This window comes from Montipora capricornis, chromosome 1, assembly GCF_036669925.1.
Source record: "Montipora capricornis isolate CH-2021 chromosome 1, ASM3666992v2, whole genome shotgun sequence".
In the NCBI taxonomy this organism is placed as follows: domain Eukaryota; kingdom Metazoa; phylum Cnidaria; class Anthozoa; order Scleractinia; family Acroporidae; genus Montipora; species Montipora capricornis.
This window is the reverse complement of record NC_090883.1, coordinates 4,898,037-4,905,536: the sequence shown is the minus strand read 5'-3', so window position 1 is coordinate 4,905,536 and position 7,500 is coordinate 4,898,037. Positions and strand designations below refer to the sequence as shown.

General features: G+C 38.9%; 1 long non-coding RNA gene across 7 annotated transcripts in view; it reads left to right on the top strand.

Annotated features, from left to right (window-relative positions):
• The window catches only part of LOC138043330 (uncharacterized), an 82,236-nt gene that overhangs the window by 16,551 nt on the left and 58,185 nt on the right, over positions 1 to 7,500 (top strand). For 2 of the 7 annotated variants that reach the window (XR_011131237.1, XR_011131245.1), the window contains exon 4: positions 1,351 to 3,007. The exons of 4 other annotated variants lie outside the window; for them this stretch is intronic. This is a non-coding gene — a long non-coding RNA (uncharacterized lncRNA). Of the gene's footprint in view, positions 1 to 1,350; positions 3,008 to 4,731; positions 6,398 to 7,500 lie in introns of those variants that run through there. One more of the 7 variants, XR_011131276.1, reaches the window with a different exon arrangement.

Genomic DNA, 7,500 nt, shown 5'->3' with positions numbered 1-7,500 from the left:
CATTTCTTCGTACTCCATTGGGCCACTTGGTAAACCAGGGCTGTCATTAAGTTTTGAAGTAGCCGTTGCATGTAAGTTTCGACCACGTTTCGAAGGCCCGAAAGGGCCTAAGCATCTAGGGGGGTCTGGGGGCATGCCTCCCCAGAAATTTTTTGAACATGAAACCCCTGGAAATGCATTTTCCTACTTTCTAGGGCGTGAAAATGGCAATTTTCCTAATCAGAAATGCTGATAAAACAGAGTGATAATGTTATAGTACATCATCAATAAATAACATAACATCTTTGTTGCACCAACCTATGCAAGTGATCCTTATTTTTTTAGTAGTTTGTTTTTCACAGTGCATAATTTCAAATTCATGAACCTTAATTTACAGAGATCAAATGAATAAAGTTGTAAAATGTCTCCAACAGACTTGAGTGTTCCTTGTATTAAAAAAATAAAGGACAGTTCATAATCAGCAAATCATAAAAATAAGCTCTTTGTTGCACCGACCTATACAACTCACAATACATACAAGTTTTATGCACCTTAATTTACAGATGTCCAGTGAATAAAGTTATTAATAAAATTATCCCCAAACTGCTTGAGTATTCCTTGCTTGAAAAGAAAGAAATGACAATCCACACTGTATCTTTATGTCACAATAACGTATTAATTTTTAATTAGTAATCATCATCCTTGCAATCAGAGCTGTCATACGTGTACATGTTCAGAAGCAGCTTCTTGAAGACTTGTTGCTGTGAATAAATCTCATCTTCAAGATCTTGAACCTTTTCATTTAGGAAATCCACTTCATCAATCAGAGTAATAATGGTCTCCTGGGGCTCTTCATTTTCACTTGTGCATGTTGACGCAGTTGCAGTTGCCGTCACTGGGGGCAGTTTTCTTCGATTTTTTTCTTGAAGCCAGAGGCCAAGTGCATTTGATACAACATCTGCTGACTCTGACACAGGGGGGCCATTAATGGAAATTTGCAAGAGGCATTCCAACATGTCATCTTTCAGTGAATTTCGAAGCCTTGTTTTAATGCACTTCAACGCACTTGCGCCTCGTTCTGGCGCCAAAGTGATCTGAGAGTGTGGCTATGTGATTCATCCCGTAGATCTTGAAATCTGGGCCTTCCTTTACAGGGAGAGCTTGCAAGTCGAAGATTGAAAAGGCTTGTACAAGTGGTAGAGAGGGGAATCTTGCCGCCATGTTCTCTTTCAACTTAGCCACATAGGATGTAATCAAATCATTTAAGAACATGGTACTTGCTGGAGTTACTTCGATTCCAGCTAGGGCAAGTTTTCCATTCTCGGATAGATCCACACTCAGTGTTCTAAGAATTTCATCTTTCCTTTTCAGAACATCATCAAGCTTAGCAAGACAGTAAGAAACAGCTGATGGTAGGCCAGCAAAGCACAGTTCTCCATGCTGAAGCGTTGTGCTGAGAACTGCAAAGTGTGTGAGGATTTCTTTAAGAATGTAGAGTGTACCAATAAATTTGTGACTTCTGGTTTGTGTCAGTAGACCTGAAGCAGTAGCATCACTCTCCTTAAAGTACTCAAAAGTTTGCAGGTGTGCAATAAACTCTTGAACCGTTGCCCTTACAGACTCGTCAAAGGAAAGACAGCGACTTGCAACTGCTTTCTTTGACTTCTTCATGTGCTTCTTTGCTTGGCAAAGCTGATCTTTTGGCAGAAGATTGAGTAGCCCTGACTGCACAGCAGCAAACTTTGCTGTTTTCTTGGGGGAATACTCATAGAACTTCCATACTTGTAGCAGAAGACCTTCAACTTTCTTGATATAATTCAGCTCTTTAGAAGCATCTCCACACGCAAGTGCGAGTCTGTGGCACACACAGTGGATGTTAATTAGATCTGGAACTTCTCTCTTTATGATTGCTGCCATTCCATTGTGCCTGCCAATCATTGCTCCTGCTCCATCTGTAACACAACTTTTCATCTTCTTCAGTTCCAGCTGGCAATCCTCAACTATTTTCTTGAGACACTTGGCCAACTCTTGTCCAGTGACAGCATCAGTCATATGCTCTGTGTGAAAAAAGTCTGTCTGGGGCATTCCACTTACGTTGACATACTTCACAAAGACAACAAATTGTTGGAGTACTGATATGTCTGTAACCTCATCTGCAAGGCAGCCAAATACTTCTGAGGATGCAACAGCCGTAATGACTTTATCTTTGATAGCTTTTCCCAGGAAGAGGAATACTTCACGGATAGAACCTTGTTATCTGTGCTGAAAGGGTTTTATCTCCTGTAACCCAAGCCTCTCCAACAATGTAATTAACGATGTTGCTTTCGTGTTTGCGATCTCTTCCTTGGCTATCCAGTAAAGTGTAGTGAATACCTTTAACAGCACTGTATTCTTCACCATTTCCCTTTCTTGCACTTCCTTGTGGAATGGCGATGTTCTGTGTAGGTGTTCTTTATTGATGGCCGCCTCATGCATAGCACTGTTTGTGTGAAGTTTGATGGCTAGCGTAATGTTACGAACACATGGTTTGGAATTCCAAGTACTGTCACCATTTGTTGGACTTGCGGTGTCATGACAACGGCACAGGAAACAAAACATTCCGACGTTTTCTACATACACAAGCCACCAGATGCCTGTCGATCCATCAAACACGTTCTGATTTTCATTTTGTTTAAACAATCATTGATGCTGGAACCGGTAGATCGGTTTAGATGTTTATGAATACCAAGACACAGTATTTCTCTTACTGGTAATTCCATGGTTAACTCTCCATTCGCTTTTTGTTTTGATTATGGTTCAAGATGTTTGCTAACAGTTGTACCAAACACCCTATTGGTAAACTGTAAACTCACTCGATTGGGTTGTGTTTTACTCAGCTTTTTAATCGGTAAATTTGCAAAAACTGGCTCGCTGTTCAACTCACAATTCACCGTACAATTTCTCACTCACATGTCATTGCCTTATTTGGAAACTAAAGCACACGCGATCAATGTCACATAACAACAACGACTATGGGGGAAGGGCTAAGTCTATTACTCTCGCACAACAGTCATAATATCTAATTCGTTATTATACTCAAATGCATAAGACGGGAGTGAAACCGGAAATAAAAATTATAATAACACCTTTACATTACTGAGCTATCTTACCTTTAGAGGAGCTCAAATAAGCTGGATCAGACATTGAACATCTCTTTCCGTTACAGTGATAATAAGAATGAAATGCTTTACCATTTCCAGACTCAGGAAATTTTTCTTCCACTCTTTGTAGCATAATACTCGGTTCTACAGGCTGCCCACGTGCGGCTGAAGAACTTGAAGCTGTGATCGCTGGTATTTGTTGACCACCTCGACTGGCTGTTTTATGAGATTCCTCATTTTTATCGCTCCGTTGGGATTTAGAAAAAAATCTGTCAATCCCAGGCTGTTTTGACGAGGGTTCTTTTCTCTTATTCATATTAAAACATAACTTTCTCCACCCACGCACGGGACCAAACATGGTCGATCAGCTGGGACAACACTCTACATCGGTCAGCGGAATTTCTCAAAAGGTAGGAGCTGCGCATTGCGTAATAAGTTTTGTAGTGTCTAAATAAATATTCACGGCGATTAAGCAAACTGAAAGTTCATGTCCAGAGTAAAATATAAATAGTAGAACCAAGGAGGCAAGACACCACGAAACAATTATGTTTATTTCAACAGGTTAATGTTTAAAAATAATTTTAAGTGTACTAAGCATGTTTGTACCATCAATCGACATCTTCACCCGTAACATCGAGTGAACTCACCTGTAACAGGTGTTACGGGTTACGGCCCTTAATGACAGCCCTGTAAACCAATGCCTCAGTGGTGATGCCGACAGTATTCTAGAGCTGGTTTAAGTTTTAGTCCGTCATACTGCAAGCAACAAGGGAAAATACTTGCATTGTGCTTTTCAATAGACATGAGTTTGTTGTGGACGAAGCACTGAATTAACAGTCATACTTGAGACTTCGAGATCCCATCAATCACTGAATATGCTGGGGAATATCTTTGCAATGTACGCCTACCAGGAATAAGAAGGAACTTTCCTTGAAAACTGAAAACAAGATTGTCTTCCTCTGTTCTATCTAGTTTGAACCCTTCTCCTGACAGGTGGTCTATAAAATCATCTCCAGACCTTAGATAACCCCTAAGAGCCCAAAATAGTATTTCGGGGTGTTTTCCCCTAAGGATCTTCTTTTTATGCCCATGTCGTCCAGCTTCTATCATAAGGTGCTGAATTTTTTGAAAAGAATCGTCTTCAGTAAGTTTTCCTTATAACTCGCACAACCAAGAATGATTTCTTTGCCTGGATGGTTTTCGTCACAGTAGATTCCCTTCTCTTCTATGGAGTTTAGTATCTCTTGAACATTGTTGTTGTTATTCTTCAAACTTCCATTTTTCTCTTCTAATCACAAACAACGGAATGCAATTCATGTGCCAGGCTCCCTCAAGATATCTCTACAGCGGCCACACATACGATTACTTGTGAATGAAAGTCCTGTACATTGGCTGCTCTGTACGCATGGATTGTTTACCATTAACCATTATGTCCACTGCACCGGATTTAACCCTTAGGTTCCTGTAAATGATGTACTGCCTCACTTTTAAGGATTCTGTCTTTCTACCATCCCAGCGTGTTTGTGTTTATATGTGCGAAGGACCATAAGCAATCTTTTGAACCACAAATGTACATGTAACAAGCTTCTTTGTCAATGTTTTTTCTCCACAGGGCCTCTGCACTTTCATGAACAGCTTGAGATTGACAATACAAATCACAGGAAGAAAAAGGATGATGCTTGCACCACAATTAAAAGGACCTAACACAGTCTTTTAGTCCACATAGAACACAGACATTTTTGGGGTCATGCAGCCGATTTTTATAGAGAATGCTAGGTGGAGTGCATCCTCCATTGCTATTCCAAAAGCACTTCAGTTCTTCGCTGTAATTATGCGCACAAGGCACAGCATCTTCTAAAAATGATTTCAATGTAGGGACAGCTAATCGAGAGAGGAGGTTTTCAGCAAATTCAAAGTCATCACTTTTTTGAGAATCTTCTTCATCGCTTTCCTCAACCAGATTTTCACTTTCATCATCATATGTACCAGGCATTTTTCCTTCATCGCTCTCTTTGATACCAGATGTTTCCTCATTTTGGTACGAAATTTTCTTGTGCATTTCGTCGTCGCCACTCTGTTCTTCGTTTTCCATCTCATGTTCATACTTCATTTCGTTTTTGGGAGCTACTGGAAGCACTTCTACTGGTGATGCGTTGCTTTGACTTGAACTGTCATCACGCAATTCGTCATTACCACTCTGTACACCTTCGCACCATTTCTCTTGTTGGTATCCAATTTGGCCATTTCATGGATATTTTTTGCTGGAGCTTTCTGTCATATTCGTGTGAACGTTTTGAGCACATTTCTTCACCACGTCCCTCTCCCGTAGCGTTAACTTCATTGCTTACCACATCATCGTTCTGTAAACTATTCCATTAACCTCTAACGTTTTGCTTTTCTTCGTGTTCGAACGTTTCGACCGGGTACGAGCTTTGAATTAGCATCTGACTCTCCTGAATGTTTTCACTCTGTGCTTGGTCATTACTTATCCGTCCCTTTTTGTGGGTAACCGGAGACACTAGTCCATCATGTTTTTGGTCGGTCACTTTCAACTTCTTCAGCCCCCTCTTATTTCTATTTAAGTCTGGTTTACCTTGTTTTGTCCTCTTTCTTTTTGACATTGTATTTACTTTCAGGTAATTTCTTTGCCAAACCTTTCTGCACTTGCATTTGATTCGCTTGTGCGAACATTGTACCAGTGGTAGGGATTTTGTAGGTCTGTTTAGAGCGATAAAATAAGTCATGTAAACTATATAACATTCAGTATCCAATATTGAATCATTGAATTTATTGCCATTGTTAATGAACATCTGTCACAATTCACTACGATTGTGACATATGATTGCTACTATTAACTGTTATGATTATTTTATTTAAAAATATCTTGATCCCTTTCCTGAACTAGAGTTGAAAATAGTTTTGAGGTATTTAATGGAAAATATGAAATGCTCTCGGGGTTACTAAGCATAATATCATTAATAGTCCTAATCGATTACTCCATCTACGATGCTAGCTGGGCAAAGCGTTTACCCACATACAAGAGGACCCAACACAACACTTCATTTTTATACTATTTTCATGCTTTACAGTTAATTACAACAGTGATTTGATTATGAAGGGTATTAATAATACCTTTTGTGAGCATGTCGTCTAGAATCAGTAGAACTCTTTTGAGGTCCTTGTTCGCATCTTGAATCAACCAAACAACTTGCCTGAATAGACACTCTTTCCTTTTTGTTGCATGAAGAGGAGGTTTTCTCATGGTTGGATTTCCTGAGTGAGAAAAAGTGGAAAAGTGGGTAGTGGCCATACCCTAGTAGCAAATGCTTTCGAGATGGGCACTACCACAGGAATTAAATGAAAGGAAAAAAAATATATATATATATACATATTTGTATAGAAGTGAACTGGCAAAGTAGATAGTACAAACAAAAATTAAATTAATAGTAATAAATTAAGAAATTGACAAATTTTCATCAATGAGTTGCATCTAAGGAGTCTTACATTAAGTTCAAACACACACAAAATAATAATAATAATAATAATAATAATAATAATAATAATAGTAATAAGAATTAGGAAGGAAGGGAATGTAGTAATCATATTGGCTGTCAATAATCACATTTGGCTGTCAAGGAGGTAGTGCTTATACCCTTTAATAAATGAAGGAAAAGGTAAAGTTTTAATATGATAAGGTATATTCTCCCAAATTCTAGAAGCTGTTGGTGTAAATCTTGCAAGCCCATAATTGGTTCTGGACAATGGTCTGTTAAAACACTGAACTATTGTTCCTGCATTTTACATGCGTATTGACTTTCTTGTAAAGAGTAAGCGGTATACATGTATCTTTTTTGCACGCGACATGTTTCAGTTTGACCTGTTTCTTGAGGCTCTCTTTTGCGTTTTAAATAGGCTTCTCTAAACCAAGACGCAAGCTGCACTTCGTTTTGAGTAAGTTGTATATCTAAAGAATCCCAAAAGAGTGTCCATTAGCTTAACACAAGTTGACCATTTACCAATTAAAAAGTCTTATGATTACATTTGAGTTATGACTAACGAAAAAATAAATTTATGCTGAATTTAGGAAAAAGACAAAGAAAACTAACCTCTGCCTGCAGCAAGCCATTTTATGTGCTGCTTACTGAATACATGTTTTTCAACCACCCTGACTCTCATGACCTCTCTACAATGAATTTGCGGTTGCATAGATCACAATGGAGAGTCCATTCATCTAGAGCCTTGACATGCATCCCTGCCTTGTACTGTGCAATACAAAGCTTTCCAATGCCACATTCAGTGTAAGTTCCCTAATGCGAGCCTTGAATTTCTGAAGCTGTTTTGTTTCTTCAGCATCTCAGTTTTACTTCAGAGCAATCATCCC